Source organism: Centrocercus urophasianus, unplaced genomic scaffold (genome assembly GCF_019232065.1).
Source record: "Centrocercus urophasianus isolate 14NV4802_14NV808 unplaced genomic scaffold, USGS_Curo_1.0 seq_73, whole genome shotgun sequence".
Classification (NCBI taxonomy): Eukaryota; Metazoa; Chordata; class Aves; order Galliformes; family Phasianidae; genus Centrocercus; species Centrocercus urophasianus.
In genome coordinates this window covers 4,707,512-4,733,301 of record NW_024885344.1, presented here as the reverse complement: position 1 = coordinate 4,733,301, position 25,790 = coordinate 4,707,512, and the positions used below count along the sequence as shown (strand labels likewise).

Below are 25,790 nucleotides of genomic sequence, written 5' to 3'. Positions count from 1 at the left end.
CACATTAATTAGAATTTAAAAAGGCTGCTTAACACATAGCCAGGACACACTGTTATCAGCACTGCCTGTTGTTTCCAGTTACACCTAGAAAGACGGAGTTGGGCTGTCGCTCAGTTGAACATTTCTTTCACCCAAACTCAGTGGGATCTGGATCTAAATATCACAGCAATCAACTCTGCAGGTACTAAATCCACACCTGTGTTTAAATACTAAGTCTTGGCTAGAGGAGGAAATCAGGACAGGTGTTTTCTCAGCAGTGTCCGAGCTATCAGTCTGAGGCTGTGTAGGCCTGAACTTGGTAACTTGGCACTGCTGTCTTGTCCTGCTTCTTACAGACCTGCTCCAGCACTGTAAAGCATGGTGATGAGGCAACTCACAGAAGACTAAGCTCAAAGTGAATGTTATTTGCAGTAATTCCAGTTTCCACTTAGCTGAAAGCAGCCATGTTGAATCCTAGCAAGGAGAGCTTTAAGGTTAGGATAAGAAGGAAAAAGCATCAAGATCTTCTTCCCTTTATCCCTTGCAAGGATATTCTTCAGTTGCTCCTCCAAATCAGGCAGAAGAAAGCCCATGGGTATATGAATCCATTTGCATGCATAAAGGCATTAGGTTGGCATCAATCAGGATTCATTACGCGCTATTGTACAGAAATGTTAATTATAACTTTTTTTTCAAACTGCGTTACATAAATTCTTTTAAAACCCATTAATCTGTCCACTCGGTCAGAAAATATTCTAAGTCAAAATAAGTTTGTGTTTTTGTTTTCTGTATGGGTTACAAAGCCCCTGGGATTCAGAGGCACATGAGGCCGCCCCAGGGTGACCACTGTGCAACCTGGTTTGCTTTCACCCTGTCAGAAGCATAGATGATCTGAAGCATAGTTGCCTCTTACAAACAGACCTTGCTGAAACCATCCTTGCTGAAAACCTTCGTGACTGGGAGAAAGGATGATTATGGCTGTGACCTTTCCTGCTCCACCTGAAAGAACCAGGTGTGTGGCTGGGACTGCAAATTTCCTTCTGCTCACCTCATCAGTTCTGTCACCTCTGCTGGCTCAGCTGATGGTCCAACGAGCTCCATCACAAGTTTAACACATTTGTTTGAAAGAAAGATGGGTTAGGTCTTGCTGTATTAAGGTGAGTACAGGAGTTTGCTTTCTATTTCCTCTGTGGTGTTCAGCGATTGAGCATTAACAATTTTAGGATAATTTGAATGTTCGAGGACAGTTCTGTCTCATTAATTTTCTCCCTGTTTAGAATTCAGAACAGCCAAACTGTTATGAAAACTCTTCAATCAAGCTGTCATTTTCTCCCTCTCCATCCTTAAACTTACAGTTCCCAGCCTTTCCTTGGCTAAGCTTCCTGTGCTCCAACGTGAGAAGAAAAGCAGAGGCTCATCAGAAAGGGGCAAACACTGAGATTAAATGTCAGTATGTTTTCACTATTCGAGTTACAGGCTTATGGAATACTAACTTGCCAAGATCCTCCAGCAAAAAGTATGCAGCCAAAGTTTAGTATTTATAGCCTATTTTTCCTATGTAGCCTACTCTAGGGAATATGATTTAGCAGGAGACAGGACTAGATGATCTCCAGAAGTCCCTTCCAACCCCAACAATTTTGTGATTCTGTACAATATATACTGGGGAAAAATTAATTAAAATTACCACAAAGAAATCAGAAATATTTGCCATGTTACTTTCTTTGCTGGTACAAAAAGCAGACTCTGTGGGATGACAGACATTCTCATCTGAGCCTTCTGCTTTTCTTTTGACATGACCATAAAGTTACTCTGTTCTGCTTTCATGCCTCATGATGCTGATTTCTTTAAAAATAGCTTTTCTCCTCATAAGATGAAGTCAAATACTTTTGATATGTATCCTTACTCTGATACTTGAGGGAAAATGCATTCATTTGTTTTCACTGACTGCTATATTGGTAGTGATCACAGGGTGGATATACAAGCTTCCCTCTGTGCTCTAACCATTTTTGCATACAGTAGCTAGTGAAATGAGTACCTTGTGGGAGAAATAGGGAACATGAAATTTACCCATGTAACCGCCCTGTGTCTCATGTGTGGAATACAACTTAGTGCATTTACCTTAGTCAAATTTGTTTTACAGTCTTAGTTTCCTGTATTGTGCATTGGTCTGTATTTATTAGACAAACACGTCTCATCTGTATGCAGGAGTGACACCAGGCTGATGGAAGGGAGCAGCTTCAGGAGCTGCAAACTTGTACATCTTTATTCTACATGTTTGGGTTTTTTTTTAGTGTATGTTCGGGTTTTTCTTTTATTCCTATAAGCCTGTGGATAGTACCAGGTGCCTGTTTTTTACATCATCTCTTCTGAAAAATGGGAAGTAGAAACATTACTGCTTTTGTAACCTATAGTGAATTGATCAGATAGGTGGGTTTTTATTGAAAGGGAAGTAAACTATATGGCTGCTCCTTGAACTAAATGTAGCTTGCTGTAAACGCTTCTGATGTGCCAAATCTAGCACTTCTGAGTTATATTCTGCTCCATAAATAAATGTTCTGCTGCAGCTCAGGTTAGTTACATATGTATGCTCACAAGATTTACAGCATTTCTCAAAGAAAGTTAGGAGACAGCATATTTGTAGTAAAAGCTGGAATACTTCCCTTTCTCATAAATATTTAAGTTGTTTTCTTAATGGATGCAGAACCAGTAGATGTCAGCTTACTTTTATCTATATTCCATTAACTTAGGTTTAGTAGAAAAGATTCTCACTGAGTTTGTTGGGAAAACAACATTTTTCTGTGCAAAATAATTAGAAGCATATCCTTGGTTTATCAAGAAATGTGTTTTAATTACTTTAGAGAGCTGGGATGAAACCCAGAGGTATCTCACCATAAAGATGCTGAAGCAGAAAGGTAATCTCAACAGTGGTCATTGTGCTTTGTAGCTGTAGCAGAAACGCTGAGTCACAGCCTGAAGCAGTGGTTGAGCACGTGGTGGGAAGGCAGGGCCAACCCAGGGGAGCTCAGCTGCATGCAGCATCTCAGTGACCATAACGGGGTGGAGCCAGGATCCACCCCTTCCCAAACCTCATTTAACGGTTGGCAGTGGAAACGAGGGTATCTCACTGGAGATCCCTGCTTACCTAAGGCCTTCTGAAGCTAAGCAGCTTCTTTTGTTTCTGTGCCCATGACTGTTGCATTTGGGCAAACTCTCACTTGCTGCACCCTAGGACTTTGCTGCTGTGCTGCCATTGCTGCACTTTCCATCATGTTACACTAGCAAAAGACAGATCTGTGATTAAGGATTCTCATCTGGAGACTCCATCTACATCCTTGCAACAAACCTGGAAGTGCTTTTTTCAACATGCTGCAAATGGAAAAAACAGCTTACAGCTGTGGAAAAATGGGAGATGCCTCCTAAAATTTTAACACAGCTGAGGCCCAGACTTTCAGCTATGAACTCCAAATGTGGAGATGAGCTTAAGAAAGAAATGAAAAGAAATGCAGAGAAGCATGAACTAAAGCATGGACTCTTCAAGTTACTTACACATTATCAATGGGAAAAACAAAACAAAAAAACAGAACAGTTCTTAAAAGTGGCTGGAATACATGTTAATTAGGAGCCTACTTGTGGCAGTGTGGCAGTGTTCACAATGTTTTCCTGTTCCAATTCATAATATGTCTCAGCTGCACTTATAGTAATGCCAATACAGCATCTTGTTGTTTAGTGATATAAGGATTGATTTCTTTTTTTTGTTTTTTAATCTAGCCAAATTTTGTTAAACAAAAACAAAGATGTAGTTATTAGGATACAAGATTCTTTGATTAGATGTAGCTTATTTCATTTTGACTCATAGATAAATATGTGAGCACAAGCCAGGCAAAAGCTGAATCAAAGGAGAGTTTCAATGACACTTCTGAAAGTGTTCAGAATGAGAAGTCATTTTTCTGTCAATCCAGCTAATGAAGGTAGCTGGAACACTTTCAACCTCACCAGTTGTGCCTGGCCAAAGTTACCGGCTCAAGGACTTGCACATCAGGTAAGCGTTCATTTCCCCTTGCCTCAGACATCTAAAAGTGTGTTTCTTATCTAGGCTGGGTGTCTGGATCTCTTCTACAGCTGATGGGGAAATAGAGAGAGAGAGAGGGTGAGAGACAGGCATCTCCAGAAGACAATTCTTCCCTGTTTTCTTAGGCATCTTAAAACAGACAGATGGATGAAGTGACTCCTTGTCCTGCTAATGCTGCTGTAGGCAGTCTCTTGGGACTGGTCCCAAATAAAAGTTATGTTTGCTTAAATTAAGAAAACAAAAATCTTTAACTATAGCATTAAGTAATCTCTGGACTGACTGACTCAGGCTAGAACAATGTCTCAGACTCTTAAGGTAGAGGACATTTGTGCTGGCCTTGTACAGCTGTTGTCTTGGTACTGGAGTTGATGCTTATAGCAGCACCAGCTTACCAGTAGGGTCAGTAGTATGTTTTTTATGCCTGCATATTTAACCTTATTTGGGATGCTCAGGAGGGACAGTGTTGAAGACAGTGTTCCGTGAAGTGAGAGCTGGGGAACCAGCTTGTGTATTTTGCTCTTTCTTTGTCTTGGCTTCTTTTTTTCTTTTTAATCCTCATCTTCTCACCTTACACACCTGACTGATGCTGAACATCAGCCCATCCCATGGGGAATGTAGCATTCATTTTTAGTAGGGAAATGTTCTTGCAATCATAAAAAATTGATAGCTGTCTGAAACAGCAGTTAATCTTGTATGAGAACTGCATCATTAACCTACAGCAGAATGTACACATTATGGATGCGCTTATAAATGGGAGAGAGTGTGGACATCAGTTTCTAATTTCCTTCTTGCAGAGACTCATAAAAATCACAGGAAAAACGTTGCCTTTGACGTACTGCCATGCCAGTCCTCTGCTTCTGTAGCTCCTTTCAGAGGAAGGACGGTTCTCTGTGGCCATGTCATGGAGCAGGACAGAGAAATGACCTTCCTGCACTTCATTAGGCGGGTGGGTGACTTTGGGATCTCTGTATGGATGTGGACTCATTTGAACAGTGCAGAAGTATGGCTGAATTTGTCCAGCTAGAATGTCTTTTCAAGATGACCTTATGTTTCACAGAATGATAGAATATCCCTAGTTGGTAGGGACCTATAAGGATCGCTGAGTCCAAACCCTTTTCATATAACTGCCAACCCCAAAAGGCTTTGAAAGGAGCTGGAATGTCACAGCTAGCAACCTGGTTCTCCGCTACATATAAACACAGTGGAGGTTGTTGAAGAGTACTATTGCAAGCTAGAGAAAGCAGAAGGATTCTGATGTGGGCTCTAGTGTTACTACAAGTGAGTACCTCAAGGCAGTGACACTGGCTGGAAGTGTAAATAGTGAGAAGAGAGAGCTGAGCATTTGCTGACACAAACATCTTGTCTAGCTGTGTGCACAAGTCATTTACTACAACCTCAGATGTGTTTCCTGGTAAGATACAATCTACTTGCCATTCTCCAAGTTTGAAAATGATGGCAATGGTGCTCTGCTTCTTGCTATGGTCTCATATGCTCTTCAAGCACATAGGTGAGTCAACCAAAAAGAAATTTTCCAGAACTTGTTCTGAGGCTGCCATTGAAAGTGTGTAGGGCATATCTATTTCTTAAGCATACTCCTAAAATTTCCACTGCCCCTTGTACATTTACTATGGAAATTAATTGGTACAGAAAAGTTATTTTTGGCAAAACAGAGATCTGTCTTTGGGAAGTTTCATAGTGCAACCAGTCACTAAAGCCAGACTTTGCCGTCCCAGTAGCATACCTGTAAACAACTGGGAGTGAATAGAGAGCATAGAAATATTCTCTCCCTAACTTTTATTTTTTGTTTGGAAAACAAACAAACTGGAAGGATTTCTTTGCTCAGGGAAGGAGAGGACTGAAAGTGCCAGTGAGAACTAAGCTGAGTGCTGGTGGCAAACGTGAATTACGTTCAGTTCTACTGATGCCCTGTGTACATGATGTACAGAATCCCAGAGCACTCCTAACCTGTAGGATAGACATGTTTTCCTTACACCCCAGCTTACCCTCCCCTGCCATTGACATATGTATCTTAAGGGATTCACAAGTCAAAGGAAGAATGAGGGACCTTTTGAGGCCATATCTGTCAGGAAGCAGAAAGGGAGGACGTGCTGGGCCACAGATCCACCCGCCTGTCCTCACAAGCTCCAGGAACTGTGTTCAGGGTTGGCTGGACTCCTGTGCTAGCAGCTGTGCTCTCTGGGCCTTGTTTCTTTGGAGAGTTGATGTTCAGGAAATCCAAGCTGTAAATCTGCACTCATGTTCCATGCAGACGCTGCATGCATGCTGAGTGGGAGGTGGGCTACCTCATTCTTTGAGTTTTGAAGCATAACTATGCAGGGAGTTCATGTGCTGTGCACTGTAATTCACTGTCTTGCTCACTGCACACAAACTTATTTTTGGGAGTACCCTAAAGGTGACATAGACAGCTGTAAGGGCAGGAAGTGCCTATGCCTATGGTGTGTTTACCAATAATAATCCAGACTCCTACTGTGCAGATCATCATCTCACTCTGCCTGCATATCTCATTTTGTCTTTGTATTGTCTATTCAGCTTTTAAGTGCTGCAAGGAATAGTATGTATTTATTAATAGAGGTTGTAATGAAAAGCCCTGAAGCAAGAATATTACAGTTGTGTCAGAAACGGCATCAGCCACTTGCAGGTGATGGTGATGAAACTGCACTGGGAAGAGATAGAAGGTATCACCTGAACAGAGGGAAAAGCCCTGCTGAGCCTGTGTGCTGAGGGTTTTCTTTCATTCATCCTTTTGTCTCCAGAATAGTTAAGCATCTGAAGCTGGGCTTAATTATTGTGTTTAACAAGCTCTGCACTCTACATCTGTCTGAGTAAGACATCATTGGAGAGTGGCATCCCAAGGAGGTTTGGAGGTCTGAATTGCATGAGCGTGCTTTGTGGAGCATGGGTTTACTCCACCATGTGCACAGCTTGTCATCTCCAATGGGATGCATCCAGTGCTGTACAGCTCAGTGCACTTTCAGATCCTAAATATCACAAAAGGATTAATTCCTCTTTCACACGAGACAAGTCCGTCCATCTTTTAGCGGCACTTGGAGCTTCGCAATCACATCTCGGTAGAGGCGATATCTTAGAAGGGTGGCAAATGGCACATTAGTGGGTCCAGACCACCCAGCCTGGTGATTCTCTCCAAAAATCTAATAAATATACTGTTGGTCGAGGGGGGAATTTTGTATTGCCAGCAAATTTCTGCTTGACACTAAGCCGAGACCAAGCCAAAAGTAGTTATTGAGAGTTTAAGTACGTATGCCAGCATTTTGCCTTAACAAGAAAGAGAAAACTCCTTTACCTTGCTCTAGATGGAAGCTTATTTTTCTTGTTCCAAATTAAATAAGAATGACAGAAGAAAGCACTGTGAGTTATTAGAGCTGGTAGCTCAGTCTGACCTTTTCCACTCCAAAATCTAATCCCAAAGAAGCAGGGTTCCTGGAAACCTAATTTTGCCTTTGAGGCTGATTAATTATTCGATCATGCAAACCCTGGCCAGCCAAACAGTTTACCTTTCCTGCATGGCTGCTGTTCCAGCCAACAATGCAGTCTCAGAGAATAATCAGTTCAGAGTTTAAACTGAGAAGCTGTAGAGAATTTTGCACGTTATAACAGGATTCACTCTCATACCTGTTCCTAAGACAAGAAAAATAAGTCTGTATTAAAACAAAAGAAGCATATAGAATTGTATTGTTTTTCTCTTTTGTTGTTACAGGAGGCTACTTTAATTGTAGGTGATATGATAGTGCATAGCCTTGTGAAAATTGTATAATCTCCTTAAATTGGATAACACCAGGTAAAACAGGACAATTTCTTGACCTGACATTAATGCTTTTTGCAGTGCCAACAGTAAAGTGTAGGAAGAGGCATGGCATATGTCTGACATCCTTACAGCTTCCTCAGACTTGTTCCGTTATTTGTGTGCAGAAATTTTACCCAAACGCAGTTTGAAAAATGCAAATATTTGTTTGAAGTTTTGAGTTATCCAGTGGCTTTTCTGGCACAAAACCCATGTATGTGCACTTACACCTGTCCTAGAAATTGTGCTTAGGCATAATAAATAATCCTATCCCTACAAGGATAGTGGGGCACTGGGATAGATTATCCAGGAAGACCATAGTGTCTCCAGTGCTGGAAATAGTCTTCAGGAACTCCAGGCCTGGAGCCCCCAGCACAAGAAGGATGCAGAGCTGTTGGAGCAGGTCTAGAGGAGGGCCATGAGGATGATCAGAGGGCTGGAGCACCTCTTATGAAGAAAGGCTTAGGGAGTTTGTCTTGTTCCACCCGGAAAAGAGAAGGCTCCAGGAAGACCTCAGAGAATAATTAGCTTTCAAGTACTTGAGGGAAGCTCATAGACAGGAGGGAGATCAATATCTTACATGGTCTAACAGTGATAGGACAAGGAGGAATGGCTTTAAACTAAAACATGAGAGATTGAGGTTAGATGTCAGAAGGAAATTCTTCACTCAGAGGGTGGTGAGGCGCTGGCACACTGCCCACAGAAGCTGTGGGTGCCCCATCCCTGGAGGCACTCAAGGCCAGGTTGGACGGGGCCCTGGGCAGACTCAGGTGTGAGGGGGGCACAGCCTTGCCCACAGAGGGGGGTGCAAACGGATGAGCTTTAAGGTCCTTTCTAACTTAACTTTCTAACTAACTAGGTCCTCTAACTAACTTTCTATAAAACAACTAGGAAACTTCAAGGATGGCATAAACCCAGTTCAGGCCTTCAAGGATTTGGTCCTTTCCAACTCTGTATTCATGAACTATATGTACAAAAACATCACTGGAGAAATGTGGGATGCCCACCATCACTCAGACATTTGCTTTGCAGCCTCCCTGCAAAGGAAATCTCCTCTAACAAGAAATGGCAGTCTTGGGAATAACTTCCACTTTTCAGAGTAACCCTCTTTGTAAGTTGTCACATATCCATCTCAGTGACAACTCTGTTTCTGCTGAGGGAAAAGTACTCATCTGTTTTTCTCAATAGAAAATGTCCACATTATAAATACTTCCTTCCCCCCTGCCAAAAGGTAAAGGTTAGGGGCTGCAAACTGTTTAAGAAAGGCATTTTGTTGAAAATGTGCCTCTCTGCATGACAGTGTGGTTTGGAGAATATTCCATTCGTGGAAAAGGCTTTCTTTCTCTTAAAGGTGGCTATTTGCCTGGGAGAGAAAAACACTTTGTTACAGACTCCTCCCTCTGTTCCTCTAGCACCCTGAAACCCCCATATCTGTTCTCAACTGCTCGTTCTCCCATGCTACTCTGTTCTGATTGTGGCTTATGAATGAAGTTGATTCATCTGCTCTGTGCTCAAGTTCACTGTGCCCATAGCAGACTGGAGACATTCCTTATCTTACACAACACTTCCTGTTCTCTACAGTGGTCCCCTGGGAAAAAAAATGCAGAAGAGAAATAATTTTCAAAGTATTTGTAATGTCTGGGGCAAGGAAGAATTTCCAGCCAGCAGCCGCACAACCCCGTATGCTGTCATACTCCAAAACAAAAGCTATGTGAGGGATCACTGTTAAATTAGTAATACAAAATTGTATTTGCTTTAAAATTACAGAGATTACCTGCTAATTCCTTTTTTATATGTGGTAGAAAGGTCTTTACATCCAAAGTAACATCACAGGACATATTGAGAAGTTTGGTAGGTGCGTCTCTGCACTAAAAAGGCTGTACCTTGAACACTGTGTTCAGGTTTGGGCCCCTATTACAAGACAGTATCAAAGCCCTGGAGCATATCCAGAAAGGGCAATGGAGTTGTGAGGGGTCTGGAACACAAGTTTGGGGGAGTGGCTGAGAGAACTGGGGTTGTTCAGTCTGGAGAAGAGGATGCTCAGGGGAGACCTTATTGCTCTCTATAACTATCTGAAAGGAGGTGGTGGTGAAGTGAGGGTTGGCCTCTTCTCCTTGGCAACTGTAATAGGAGGAGAGGTAATGACCTTAAGTTGTGCTAGGGGAGGATCAGGTTGGATATTAGGAAACATTTCTTTTCAGAAAGAGTTGTGATGTGCCAGAACATGCTGCCCAGGAAGGTGGTGATGTTGTCATCCCTGGAAGTGTTCAGGAAGCATGTGGATGTGATAGTGAGAGACCTGGTTAATGGGCATGATGGGAACGGCTGGTGGTTGGACTAGATGACCTTAGTGATCTTTTCCAACTTTAATGATATTCTATAATTTATACTTTTGGTATGCAGCAACTGAAATATGATGTTGATGTTCTTGAGCTCAGGTCAAGGTCTGTTTTTAAAATTTAGGGGAGAATAAGGTCATTGGTGCTCTCGGATGCTCTGATAGAACAATAATGAGCAGCTGAGTGTAAGTATCAGATGTATCAGTGTTTCTACAGCATCACAAGCTTCAGAGCGATGCCATAGCACAACTTTGGCAGCTTTCAGCGTTCATCCAAGAGGAAAAAAGTCTTCAGCTCCTCCTTACCATTAAATACCTCTTGGACAAAACAAGCTGACTCTAAACTTGATACAAGCTTCAGGAAGGATGAGAAAGCAACTTTCTCTTTCATTCTTCCAGCTCCCCCTGATCCTCAAAGAACTGGCGTCTGTCACCTTCTGCCACAGCACAGGGTTGGTGTGACTGAAGAGACGCAACATCCATCAACTTGAGGTGGCTTCTGAGGAGCAGGCAGGGATCTGAGCAGTGGGCCTGCTTTTGTGGCTATGCTCACGACAGACTGTCACGACAGACTGTCACTGCCGCGTGCGGTCTCTATGGGTACTGAGAAAGACCGTCAGCTGCCCAGACCCTCCCGCAAGGCTTCCAGCGCGTTAGGGCTGCTCTCAGTAAGTCGCAGAGCAACGCGCCTCCAGCCATCAATGCAGCCTTTGAGCCGCCGCTGACGGGAGGTCGGCCAAAGCTCCCCGGCACGCCGCCAGGTGGCGCTACAGCCTTAGGGCTTCCCGCAGAGGCCCGCCCTGCTCCTCGGGTCCCGCCGTCAGAGCGCTGCTCCCCGCTCCGGGGGAGACCCGGAGCCAGAGCAGGGGAAAGGGACGATCTGCCTACGGGACACTTACTTTGAAAAAAGGCATTTGAGCCCAGTCCCGCACTGTGGCCACAAGCTGATCGGCTCCCAAAAAGGTGGTTTCCCCTCAGGGCCTTGCTGTCAGTCCATTGTGTCAGCCTGCGCCCGCCTGGTTTTGCATTTCTAGCAGGCGACGCTCTGAGCAATGGAGCAGTAGTGATGCAGAGGTCTCTTATCAAATTACTGACTGCAGCACGGCAGCTGCCCAGCTGTTGGTGAAAGCAAGATGGTTGTGCTTGGGCTGCTTCCTCAGGGCATGCAGACTCCCATTGAGGCACTGCAGCTGTGGATGGCTTGGGTTGGAGGGGACCTCAAAGCCCATCAATCTCCAACCCCCTGCCATGAGGCTGCCCCCCCCTCGGCTCAGACTGCCCAGGGCCCCGACCAACCTGGCCTTGAGTGCCTCCAGGGATGGGGCACCCACAACTCTCTGGGCAGCTGAGCCAGTGCCTCACCAACCTCTGAGTAAAGAATTTCCTTCTGACATCTAACCTCAATCTCTCATGTTTTAGTTTAAAGCCATTCCCCCTTGTCTTATCACTACCTATGTGCTTATAATGTTAGTCCTCCTCCTGCCTGTAAGCTCCCTTTGAGTACTGGAAGGCTGCAGTGTGGTCTCCCTGGAGCCTTCTCTTCTCCAGGCTTAACAAGCCCAACTCCCTCAGTCTGTTCTCACAGGGGAAGTGCTCCAACCCTCTGACCATCTTCATGGCCCTCTTCTGGACCCGCTTCAACAGCTCCACACCCTCACTATGCTGGTGACCCCAGGCCTGGACACAGTACTCCCGATGGAACCTTATGAGAGCAGAGCAGAGGGGACAATCCCTTTCCTTGCCCTGCACCCCTCTTTTGATGCAGCCCAGGAGACTGTTGGCTTTCTGGACTGCAAGCGTGCACTGCTGGCACATGTGTAGCTTTTTGTCCGTAAGGACTTCCAAGCCCTTTTCCATAGGGCTGCTTTCAACAAATTCTTCTCCCAGTCTGTACTGATATCTGAGATTGCCTCGACCCCAATGCAACACTTTTCAATTGGTCTTGTTAAACCTCGTGTCTTCTCCTCCCTGCATGCTACCTACCACTGCAGCATCCTAAGGGCAGGGCAGCCTGGTGTTGCTGCACAGTGTAGGTTGGGCTGTGCTGCTGAGGAGCCTGAATGCGACTCCGCTGCACTGCTGTTACAAAGGAGGAGGAAATGGCAGATGAGCTACAGGCCACCCAGTGAGCTGTGATGTGGGAAACAGCTCAATGAAGGAATTTCTGTCCCTGTCCCTGTGGAGCTCTGCATAGGCAAGAGGGCAAAAATGTGTTCATTTTCAAGCCTGAGTTCATTTTTTACATCCACTCGCTGCAAGGGTCTCTGTTTTTCATTACAGTTTCCATTATAAGTAGGATTGGCCCAGGGAGCCCACAAAAATCCCAAGTGCTTGAAGGGTATAGAAACAACAAGCTCTCCATCATTTTCTTTGTGGGGATCTTTTTAGTAAGCCAGACTTTCTATCATTGATTTCTCCCTAAGACTCAGAAGAAGCAATCAATACCACCCTCACCACCCCCAGTTTGTAAATTTGTATCTGATGTACGAGTTAGATGCCTGTTAGGGCAGCAAAAGTTAAGCACAGTGCAGCACTACTTGCCTAATATTGCTTCCCTGCAGCTCTTGCTTTCCTCCCTAGTGGAGCAAGAAGGACTGTTCCTTCTGTTTTGGTCTGCTTTAATCCCAGGTGAGGTGATGGCTAGAGCTGCTGGTGGTCCTGGGCTGGGATGGTCCCCTATGATGAAGCCAGAACTAAAACTGCCTGGAATGTCTTATGCATGAATCTACAACAGATACCCAGGATGACAAAGGTTTTTAGCCTGTCACACATGGTGTCTGGATGAGAGAGCAGAAAAAGCCATTTAACAAACCATCAACTTTTACCTGGAACTCTTTGCATCCACTTATTGACTCACAGGTCATAAACCTGATAGGAGTGGGGCTTTTCATGTGAAGCGTTCCCAATTCGAGATACTGTGATGGCCTGATGGGAGATCTGCAATGACACCTTCTGTGATTAACAACAGTAAGCCTAGACTGCAAAATCAACGAGTGAAGAAAACCAAGAAACTTGTGTTCTGTATCACTTGGAGAGTGAATGAGACAGATCACAAAGAGCTTTTAAGCTGGGACTGATTATGGGTGATTTTGAAAGAGTGGAAGGTGGTAGGTGACAGAAGCTGTAGGAGAAATAGCTAGGGTTAATATAAGTTCATTGGGATGGAAACATTTAAATGCTCTACTCTGACTTTACAACTTCTTGGTAGCACAGAAGTCCTGACTCTTTCCTGAAGCGCTGATGGCCATGTATGACAGTATCTACGTCACCTGTATTGGGGAGGTAAAGGAGATGAAGTGTAGCGGGTAAAGAGCTGACTTCACTGAGTGTCTTTGTAGTAGAGTTAGGAACAGAACACAACTCTGCTGATGACATTGTTACCAATATTAGCAGTATTGGTGTGCTAGTGTTATGTCTGTAGGGAAGAAAAGGCAGTATCTCAAGGGTATAACTGTAAAATCTCATTCCTTGTGAAGGATAAAGGTAGTCTGGAATTTCATTTTCAGCCTTAAAGTGGAGAAAATTGGATTTAAGAATTGGACCTTGGGCATAGCAGGATGTCTGGGAAGTTGCTGTGCTATTGCTGATGAACTCATACAGAGCATGGATTTCATGCTGGCGAATAGCAACGTAATAAATGTTCTATGGAATCATGACAGACACAGGCTGGAGAGATGCCCTTTAAAGAAGTGGTTCGGGTGAGAAAATTATTTGTAGATGAGTAACCTGCACAGGGCAAACTGAAACCCCCATAGCTACAGTCACAATTGGAATCAGCGAATGGAGTAGGAGGAAGGAAATGTTCTTTGAAACAGAGGAGTGAGAGTGAAAAGGGCTAAGATTCTGCAAATGCATTTGAAGAACTACATCTCTGCAGAAACATTTCCAGGGTCAGGCCTTAGTTAGACAGACACTTGAAGGGCAGCTCCTTGATCAGGAAGCCCTTCAGCAATGGTAACGACATCCTTAAAGCCTGATGGGTTCTCATTCTAGGGGAACTGGTAAGGAAAAGATGGATGAAAGCATAGAAACTTGAAAAAGGGGATGAATACTTGGATAAATTATGACTGACAGGCTTTCTGGAATGCAACAGAACTCCTAAGATCAGCTTGCTTCATTCATCTGAGGAAAAAATAAACGTTTATTAGCCAAATCACAGAATGAGAGAATCATCAGGGTTGGAAGGGATCCCCGGATATTATACAGTCCAAACCCCCTGCTTGAAAATACAGCAGAACCAGGAGAAAGGGAAAGGAGATGGGAAGAAGGGAGTGGCAGTGGCACTGTGGTCACCCCAGACAGACGTGCAGATGCACATATACAAAGTGCTGCTGGGGCAAGTGCTGTGGGGGCAGAAGGACTGCCGACATCACCGAGCAACAGGCTGAGATATCACCAAGAGTTGCACTGTGATCACAGCATCCTCACTGCTCAGCTTTGGGCGCAGGCAGAGCCTGGCCCAGTCATTCTCGTGCCTGGACTCCTGCCGAGCGTGTGGTTGCGAGGCTTGGAGGTGGAGCGAGCATTTGTCTTGAGTGCTGGGCTGTGCTTTGGGCACTGCTGGCAGCAGCTCTCGCTGCCCGTCCCTACGGCCATCACTTGCATTTCCAATCCTGTAAGTGTTACATGGGAGAAGAATCTCTTTGAGAATCACTTGTCAGCAATTTTACTTTTGGAGGATTAAGGGTTCATAGGACTAGTGTCTAAAAGGCATTAGGGATAAACAGGACTAAAAAACCCAACAAAACACATCATAACTCTATAGAATTTGCGTGTTTGCTTTTTTCAAACAGACTTTCCTGCTGATATGATGTATAAAAAAGTATGGATGTTTAGTTTCATTAACTAAATAACAACATGAAATAGTTACTAATATACCTATAATCATTATATAATATGTAGTATATCTCATTATTTTTTATATTTTTATACATATTAAATATCAAATTGTATTATTAAGGTAAATGTTGCTACTGGTTTCTTCGAGATTCGTACTGCAGTTTCCATATGCCTTTCGGTTTCTGTATTTATACCTTGCGTTGGGGCTCTATTTAGAATGCAATCAGTATTCATGGCAAGAACTATCAATATACTCCTTAAAATGAACAAATAAGATCAAAGTGTGTTTTTGTTTTTTTTTTTTTCTTTTCAAATTCAGAATATAAATTCCTAGTTTCAGCATTTTCTGGTTACCCTGTGTAAAGAATCCGCGTCCCTTCACGAGTGCTAAGCAGAGTCCTGGGTTTGCTTCCAATTTTATGTGGACTTCCTCTGTTGACCGAAATTAATTCAGCTCTTTGTCTCTATTCCTTATCTGCACTATGGAGGTGACAGAACCGTCCTGAAGGGGTGGCATGGGGATAAATATAACCAAGAGTGTAAAGAATGGTGCGGGTGTTATTATAGTGGTAACCACAAAATACCCAAGATCCCTTATCTAAATATGTTGTTAAGCAGGTGCTAATACAAAGGCACTCCTGAAAGGCAGCCAGTTTGTATTCTGCTGATAAAATCTATGAGGTAGCTTTTTCTACGCTCAAAATGAACTGCAATGGACAGTGATATCAAATGGGCATGTAACACCCTTCGAAATGCTAATGATCAGATTTCCAACAGAGCCCTCACTCTAAATGGAGATTTGGCATTTTCTGAAGTGCTCGTCTCCCATTGAGAACAAGAAAAGGCTCTGGGAGCTTAAGCGCTTTTGAAACAAAATCTGGCCTCTTTACAGGAGCTGAGCTGTTCTTAAGAAGGTAAAAATGGAGGGAGGGTGAAATCAAACTGTAAACGAGCTCTGTGATATCACTGGCAACTTGTATAGCATGAGTGCAGTGTGCATGATGCTGGTGAGAATTGTCTCAGAACTGATGAGACACCTGGACCAGCACTTCAAAAGGTTAATACATTTGTCACAAGATAGAAGTGAGTTTCTGCTGACAGCTGCAGATCTTCAAAGCTCTTCTGGCTGTTCTGATGGTTCTATATGCATCAATATTGTGCTTTTCAGCTGCACACGCGGCTTTAAAGTCCTGTTCTGACTTGGGTCAAATTCAAAGGCTTCTCCCTGCCCCATCTCCTTAAAATCCTGGTATGAGGCAGCAAGACATCATACTGGCTTCTGGATATAAGAAACACCTACACTTTCTTATTCTTGAGAATCATCCTGCTCAAATTGGCAGTTGGTGTGGGTGCTCAGTCAAAAGGTTTTCACTTTAGTTTGGATAAGAAAACTTCAAAATGATCCAAACGATCACAGATTTTTTTCTGCTTCTCGCTGCTTTTTTTGTTCCTGTTCTGAAGCAGCATGTCACAGACCTGCTGGGATACCAGCACAAGAGGAAGCATAGCTGCCATTTCTTTGTAACATGCCTGCCTCAGAGCTCTGCATGCCATCCACTTCACCCACATCCTGATGATCAGAGGGCTGGAGCACCTCTCCTATTAAAAAAGGTTGAGGGAACTGGGCTTGTTTAGCTTGGAGAAGAGAAGGCTCTGGGGAGACCTCATTGTGGCCTTCCAGTGCTTGAAGGGAGCTTATAAACATGAGGGGGAAACAACTGTTTACGAGCATGGATAGTGATAGGACAAGGGGGAATGGTTTTAAACAGACAGGGGAGGTTTATGTTAGATATTAGGAGGAGGTTTTTCACTCAGAGGGTGGTGACGCACTGGAACAGGTTGCCCAAGGAGGCTGTTGATGCCCCATCCCTGGAGGCATTCAAGGCCAGGCTGGATGTGGCTCTGGGCAGCCTGGTCTGCTGGTTGGCGACCCTGCACATAGCAGGGGGGCTGAAACTCAATGATCATTGTGGTCCTTTTCAACCCAGGCCATTCTATGATTCTATGATTCTAGATGGTCTTATAAGGAGGGAGCCAGCTTGGATCAGCTGGAAGGAATGTGGTGTGATTTATGTCTTCCATCAGACAGGCGACTATTTTGGTAGGAATTCAATTTTCAGTGGACTCAAAAAGCTCTCTCAGGTCTGCGTGGACCATCCCCCCACACACACTGCTATGGCACGGAGTCTCCCATGTCACACTGTCTCTCCCCTTTGGCCAAGCTGTGAACTTGGTGCAAATCTTGCCATTCTGGGAAGGTTTCACTTCTCTCCTTCACAACTGCACTCACTGAAGCGTTGATCTTTCTGTAAAAGTCCAAAATCTTTTAAGTGGCATTCCTTATGGATGCTGTGTTCTGGCGCATTTGCAATTGCTTCATGCCTTCAGTTGGGCAGTGGTTCAGGGCAGCATCCTTTGTACATGTACGAATTGCTCTCCAGCCTTTGATCTTCAGTTACCACCTCTGTCCTGGAGACAGAAAAGTCCTGGTGCTTTATTGCCCATTTCTTCACTCAGCTCAGCTATGTCTATATATTTTTAGGCGAATGTTTTGCACTCTCTGTACTGCCATGCTTCTCTCCAGCTCTGAGCCATGCCTTGAAATACTGACCTTCTAATCTGTATAGTGGAAGGTTGTTTAGGGGTTTGAATTGTCAAGGTATCCCTAGATAAACTACCTGGCACGAAGGGACAAGGCCTCCCACACACCTTCACTGACGGGATGTGCTGTGACAGAGATTGAAGGGTGGTGATAGCTGGGACTTTTATGCATGATGGAAACTTTAATAAGTGTTTAATCAAGGCAATAAAAAACACATAGCCCCTTTCCTCCCATGTTATGTTTGCATTCAATCCCATTGCAGAATCATAGAATCAATGAAGTTGGAAAAGATCACAAGGGTCACCTGGTCTAACAGTTGACCCAACCCCACCATGCCCACTAACCAGGTCCCTCAGTGTCACATCTACCTGCTTCCTGAACACCTCCAGGGATGGTGACTCCACCACCTTCCTGGGCAAAGTCTTGTATTCTGCTTCTGACAATCCACTTCACAGGTAACATCATGGCTAAAATCAGGTGATGAAGAGCTGCCACCTTCCCTCTGTGGTACAGGCCAACCAATCTCACCCAAGAAGGCCAGCAGCACGGTTGCATTTCTCACCTTCTGTGCACAGGTAGTACCAGCTCTAGACATGCTTGCCTGTGGCCTTTAGAAGATCCATCCCAGTGTGCAGGCAGAGATACTGAATTTCACTTCCTTCTCTCTGTAATGGAAATGTTTTAAACTGTACTGCCAGGCACCATTAAACTGACACCAATTTCCTTTCTGTCTAGGGTAACTGGTAGATCAATATTTTGGTTGAGGACGTATTTTATACTAAATATAATATTTTACAAGATAGCTGACTTGAAAATAAGAAGAATTTAAATGTTTAGCTTTTTAGGTTTTATATGCAATAAAAGGATGACTGGTATCAAATGGGTGCAATTTAATTTTTATTGGACTGTTTCTTTCTCTCCAAATCTCAAATAAAATGCTCAGCACCTTTTAAAAGGCCCACCTGCGCTAAGAGACTGCTTTTTGTTGGCCTCTAGAGCACTAGTTTTAATTTGCTAACAGGAAAAAATCCATTGAAGGAGGATTAAACAAGCTAAGAGACATTTTTAGAATGGGAGAGAGAAAGTGACATAGCAGGCAATGAGCTCTAGGAAAGAAGCACGGGACAAATGAGTGCATCCTTAACTGTGCATCCTCTTCTGCAACACGTGCTCAGGCTCTTTATATTCTGCCCCTTTTGCTTGCTGCATGGGGCGAGGTCCTTCAGCTGGATAATGCTGCAGCCCCTCGTGTTACAGTTAGCAGGAAAAGCGGAATTGCTACTGCTGTTTAAAGAGTGCTCCATTCAGCTTCTTTAACTTTTTGGTCAGTAAATGGCACCCTCAGCTACAAGAATGGACAAGAAAAAGGATTCGGGGAGCCACAAGCCAGCCAGCTTTACCTTGTCACCTGGGATAGTAATAGGCAGCACATTTGAGAAACTATTTATAAACACATGAAGGACAGAAGGTTACTGGGAGTAGTCAGTGTGGATCCATAATTGGGATCTCATGCTTAACAATCCTAATAGCTTTCTATAGTGAGTCTGGCTTGGTGAATGAGGAGAGCAGTGAGTGTTTATCTTTAATTTAATAAGGTCTGTGACATTTTTTCTTATTGTTTATCCTCAGAAACAAATTGAAGTAAGTCTAAGATTTTCAAGCCTGGTGTTTACAGCTGTTGGTAGATCTGAATTCCAGTCCCAGCTGCAGGGGTTGTTAGGAGTGCAATACCTATGCTATTATCAGATAACATACCTAACTGCAGGCTGTGAATCCCAGGTGGACGCAGACACAAAATGAGATCATGGAAAGGGGCAAGATGTAAGGTACAGCATTCCCTGCAGTAACCTCTGAAGACTGCTTAGTGCTCTATTTCTTCCCAATCTTGAGCACCTACCTCTCCCTCAGGAGTGTGAGGGCTCTGTTGTGGGAATAAAATACCTTATTCCTCTCACAGATTTACTCCCCAGAATCTCCTGGTATAGAGCTGAGGTAGCAATGTGTTTATGTACATTAATTGCTTTTCCAGCACCAGGATTTACCAGTAAAAAGTTGGAAGCCATCTTCTTTATTCTCAAAGAATGCACACCCACATGACCCTCACCAATATAAGTAAGGTTTCAAATAATTAAGGATTTCTTAACTGAGCTCTCTGCTCACCAATAGGGAACATATATATATGTATTTGTTGCTGTTTAAATAGCTCAAGTAGACCCTCTGCTTCTGAAGTACCTCATGTATTTTTGGATTTGGTTATGAACTGACCACAGTGTTCCAAGCAGCACTCAGCTGTGAAGACATGTCTATATGTACAGCACCAGTTTGGAAGAGTGATATGTCCACTGTGTGCTTTGGAAGTCAGACAGGGATGGCATGACTTTAAATTGGCACAGCCATGTCTTTGTCATTTCACTTCACTACCACCTAATTTGTATAAATCAGGGACAATTTTAAATGAATGTTACCATAATGGGAACATTCCATGAACCCCTTATTTGTGGCAAAGGGAAGCAGTCCTTCTAAAAGGATTTCACTTAGCCTTCTGCAATTCACATGGGATGTGCAATTACAGTATTTGTTCTTAAGCAGAATTATGGATGAGACCCAAGGCTAACTGACAGTTCAGTTATTTCTTCCTGATGCATTTCATTAATAGCCTCTGCACCTCTCACCTCCCTGAAATTGGCAACCAGTAAGGTGCCTGTAAGAGGCTAATTGCCTCCAGAGTCAGTTGTCCTGGAGCCAATTGTTAATCTCCTGGTGTTAACTGCCGAAAGCAGGAGTAATCAAAGTAGGCAGGATGCACAGGAGTTGCATGGATATTAGAGCCGTGTAGCCAAATGCAGAAGGTGTTCAGCCCTGTTCCTTGACACCACTGCAGATCTTAGCAATTGGAAGCATGATGAGGCACTAGCTGAGTATAAATCCTGAATGTTTTGCTGCTTTTCTCATTGTTCACCTTCATGTTGTTATTCCACTTGCAAGTTGTAGAACAGATGGGGTGAAATCTGGGCCCTTGAGGAAGTCAAAATAGTCTAAAAGATCTGGCTAGGATGCCTGTACTACTTGATTTTGGGATGACAGTAGCAATGTTGTAACAGGCTTGGAGAGAAAAAGAATGGAGGCACAATAGCTGCTTAGCTTGGTTTGCCATGGCTTGCTGATCTGCTTTTTTTAGCCAGAAGACTGAATTTGGCCCTAGGATTAAATTAGTCTCTGGAACCCTTGTAGAAACTTTAGCTGATCCTGCCTACATCAAGGCACACCTTCAGTATGTCTGACTCGTCTTGGATCTTCCTTCCTAGCAAAGTAATTGAGTACTTTACTGAGAGGAGAGAGGAGATAAACTGAAGTGTATACAAACTACAATATTATACAGAATGTAGCATGGGCCAAGAATCTGGTTTGTGTTTATCCTTCATTAATGGGAGGGAAGTATGTTTGATAAAGTACCTGTTCTGTACGTCATCTGCTGCAAAAATTCTGCTGGGCTCCTCTGTTGCAATCTATCAGACTGATGGCTTTTGAACATCCCAGTTTACAGCTTCTGTCTAGACTATGGTTTGACCTTTTGTTCCTGGTGTCAAAAGCCTGAGTCTATTGCCATTGGGCAGAGATGGAAATGGGTATTCCACTAACCTGAGTAGCTGGAACATCAGTTGGGAGGTTGTTGGTTGGAATGGATGAATGATAAGAGACTTTGGATGGGGAGCTTTGTCTCTCTGTATGACAAATGTTTTATCCCTCACATTACTGTTACCATAACTCTTATGAGCAAGTACAGATTACTTTATAACTAACTTCAAAAAAAACTTTTTTTTTTTTTTAACCTGCATCTAGTGAGAAGAAGACAAATCCTCTGTGACTGCTGCATATTGTAATTGACAACAATTTAGTTAATTTACACACTCAAATCTGGCAACTGCCTGCATGACTCAAGGGACTGAGGAACACTTGGCAAATAACAGATTTTGTGATGCTGGTGACACAAATGGGAAGGGATTATTTAAAAAAAAGGGGAGGTAAGACTACTGTGCTGATAGCATTAGCAGCATAATGACAATTGACTCAAAGAGCATCATGGAAAAACACACTTTGTTTTGATTCAGCACGCTGCTTCAGAATCTTGCTGTAAGCTGTACTTGTAAAACACATCATAGATATGCTGAAGAGCCATCCACAAAGTTCTGCCCCTCAGCATAGTTTTTCCTCTCTGTAACACAGTGCACTGACATGCATAGGAGCTGTGAAGGGGGGCGAGGGGAAGGGGAAATAAGCTTTGTGACCTAATTTCATACACAAATTAAAAAGCTTAATTTGAGGTGCAATCATTTCATCAGGTGTGTGTTGCAACTTAGACTGGCAGGATGATTGAGTCCCTGGAGAGAGAAGTTCATTTATTTTTTTTTTCTGCCCTAAATGCAAAGCTACTTGGTTTTTCGTTTAGTATACATAGATTTGGCACCTACTGCTACCATTGTGATGGCTAAAGGCACAGTTACCAAAATTAACATAACCTTGTAAATAAAGTCATCACATGCAAAACCCCAAAGATTCAGCTAAAGGCAAGGCATGCCAGTAGGTTTAGTTATTAAATAAATGACCTATTTTTCTTTACTTCCTTCAGCCCTATTCCTTACGGTTAGTCTGAAATTACTGAGTGTAACATCAAACTGAAGCAACAAAGTTCCAGGTGTTTTAGGGAAATATTCCATGTGGAATGAAGAGGTACCCTTTTCTAGGGGAGCTTTTCTAACTGTTCCTGGTAGTGCTGCCACAGGCCTTCACTTGTTGCTTTCCTCTCATCTGCTACAAGAAGAGAAAAGGTGATCTAACATGTTGCCTTCCCAATGAGGACCAACATCCATGAGGCTGGCTGCCCATACGTGAGTATCTGTGAGAATTTTACCATGATGACTCGTACTACTTCTTCAGGTAAGAAGGCCAACAGTATTTGTTGCTGCTTTAACAGGTTAAGTATCACCAGCAAGTAAAGAGAGGTGAAACTTCTGTTCTGCTCAGCACTGGTGAGGCCAAAACTGGACTACTGGGTCTGGTTCTGGGCTCTTCAGTACCAGAGACATGGACATGCTGGAAAGCATCAGGAAAAGGGCCACAAGGGCAGTGAAGGAACCAAAGCACCTCTCCTGTGTGGAGAGACTGAGAGAGCTGGGACTGTTCAGCATGGAGAAGGTTCAGGGTGACATCTCATCAGTCCCCTAGGGAGACTATGCCTTCGATGCTAAACCTGTGGTTGGCCTTCAAAGAGACTAGCTCTGCAGGGAAGCAGCTAGCCCAGAGGGGCTCAGCAGTAGTAATCAGTGCTTCTGGCCTCTTCAGGAAGAGGGGAAGGTGTTGTTCTCAGCCTTGCGAAGGATTTGTGCCAGTGGTACAGATTACTGCTGCTGCTGCTTTGATACTGTAAAGCCTCAAATCTTGCTTCAGTAAGAGTTGTGTCACCCGTATCCAAAGCTGTGCACACACTGATGAAATCCACTTCCCTAAAGTGCTTTCTGGTCATGGTTTACATTCTCCTTAGAATGACTCACAGATGTATTTCTTTTATTTTTTTCTTAAATCCCATTAGTTACATGGTGGGCTGGCAGACTGTGATTTGAACTGGGCCTGTTTCATTTTTTACTTCACAAACAAACTGGCAATAATGTGAGGAGAAGGAGGGGGGAAAGTTTATAGTTCAAGCACTCAAAGGATGATCATGTCTACCTCCTCGATGTATAAGTTTGGGTAGCAGGGAGCTGCAGAGGTGGCTGACAGAGTGAAAAGATGCCAGAGGTTGCCTTGTGTTAGAAACAGATTCACTGCTGGTCAAAGCTGAGATGATCAGTAAAGCTGAATGTGCCCTCGTGAAAACATTAAAGAATGGGTAAAATAGGCTGTGTAGCAGCTGTGAGAAAACCAAGTGAGGTAAAAAAAAAAAAAAGAAACAACCCTGCAGGCATAAAGATCAGTGAAGAAGGAGGTGTACTTGAGCACAGATTCTTTTGTAACCCCTGAGGAAGACCATGGTGAAGCGGGCTGTGCTCCCCAGCCCACGGAGGACCCCACACTGCAGCCAGCGAGAGTACTGAAAGAATCTGCTGCCCCTGAAAAACCAATGCTGGAGCATTACCTTATCCATATCCTTACCACATGTGGAGGATCCATACTGGAGCAGTCCTCCTCCTGAAGGTCTGCACCCTGTGGTATGGGCCTATTGCTGAAGCAGTTCTGCAAGAATTGCAGTCTGTGGGAAGGTCCCATGATAGAACAGTTCATGAAGGGCTGTATCCTATGGGAGGGACCCCAAGCTGGAGTAGGGAGAAGGATGATAAGCAAGGAGTAGTAGAGAAGAATAGTTAAGACCACAGGCCCCATTCCCTGTCTTCGGTATGCTACTTATCCGTGGGGGTTGGAGGCAGAAGAGTCAAGAATAAAGGAGTGAGACTCCTTGCAGGAAGAAGGAGATTTTTTTTAAATACATTTTTTTAGTTCTTTGTTTCTCACCAACCTACTGTTTTTAATTGGCAATAGATTAATCTTTCCCAAGTTTTGTCCGTTTTGCCTATGATGATCATTGGTGACTTCTCTGTTCTTGTCTCAACTCACAAGCTTTTCCATTTATTTTCTCCCCCCTGTCCTGATGAGGAAGGGGAGTGAGAGAGCAGCTGTGTGGTGTCTGTCAGCCAGCCAAGGTCAGCCCACCACACTCAGATGCAGGACGGCCACACACAAAGGTAATAAAAATCTCTAGTTTTGGTGAGAGATAGCAGCTAACATCGTGTTGAGATGCAAACTTCCCTTCTCCTGAACTGACAGTAATTTCTTCCTCCGGTATTTGATCTTCTCCAAGAAAACCTCCCCCTCCTTTGTTATGCCAGATGATGACTCAACTTTACTGCATCATTTTCTGAAGGAATGACACTCTGTCAACAGAAACAGATCTGTTTGCTTTACAGTAGTTTGAGTTTAAAGTTCTCTCACTCAAAAGGAAACAGAAGCAGTAGCTGTTACTTATAAAGTGATTGGAAATCCTTTTTTCATTATTGGAAAGGATTGATGCGTTGGCAGAATGCATTCTTTCTTCTTAGGGTTAGTTACATGTTTTTTGGAGGAAAAACAATGACTCCTCCAGTTTGGCTCTGCAATATTATTTGATGCTAAGACCAGTGAAAAGGCAGTTAATGCAGGTTTAAAGTATACTGAAGTTGGAAACTTCTACTGTCTGAATGACGTGTAAGCATTATTTATATATATATTATATTATTTATATATATATTATTACTTAAATACTGACTACAAGAAAGTAATGATGCAGCATGTACCTATAGGAAGCATTTCTGATTTTATTTATTTATTTTTGGTTAATGAATCATGCATAGCAAATGGCTGTTCTTCCTTTTGCAGGTTTAGATGGACATCTTAATGGTATGCGTTCCTCATCAACCTTTGACAGATGTTTCAGAATAAATATGGGTGTGTTATTCTAAGCCATCTCCAGGAAGATATACACATTGCTAGACCTATCAGTCATGGTTCATCAAACAGATCTGAAAACAAAACAGTGTATCATGAAAATATGCTGTAGTTGCTGATGTCGCTTTGCAAGGAGTCCTTCACTTGTTTAGAAGAAAGGTGACATAAACATCTCCTTTTGCCTTCTAAACTACTGAAGGAAAACTTACTGAGTTACTAGAACAGGGTTGTCTTTCTAACTTTGCTATTTTTTCTTAATATGGTTAAACAAGTGCTAAACACAAACCTTTTTTATTCCATAGAATCATAGAATTGCTCAGGTTGGAAAAGATCTTAAAGATCATTGAGTCCAATGACAACCTAATCATACTACCCGAACTAACAACCCTCCGCTAAGTCATGTCCCTGAGCACCACATCCAAATGGTTTTTAAACACATCCAGGGATGGTGACTCAGCCACCTCCCCAGGGAGCCTATTCCAGTGCAACCCTTTCTGTAAAGAAGTTTTCCCTGATAGCCAACCTAAACTTACCCTGGTGCAACTTGAGGCCATTTTCCCTGTCACCTGTCACCAGTGATAAGAGACCAACCCCACTATTGCTGTAAGCACCTTTCAGGTATTGGAAAGCAATAAGGTCTCCCCTCACCCTCCTTTTCCCCAGACTAAAT

The 25,790-nt window shown here is 43.4% G+C and overlaps 1 long non-coding RNA gene across 1 annotated transcript; it reads left to right on the top strand.

Moving 5' to 3' along the window:
* Positions 1 to 20,892: 20,892 nt before the first annotated feature.
* LOC122170829 lies at positions 20,893 to 25,562 on the top strand. The gene is made up of 3 exons (XR_006171848.1): positions 20,893 to 21,669; positions 22,464 to 24,381; positions 25,052 to 25,562. It is a non-coding gene; the product is annotated as an uncharacterized LOC122170829 (long non-coding RNA).
* The last annotated feature ends 228 nt before the right edge of the window (positions 25,563 to 25,790 follow it).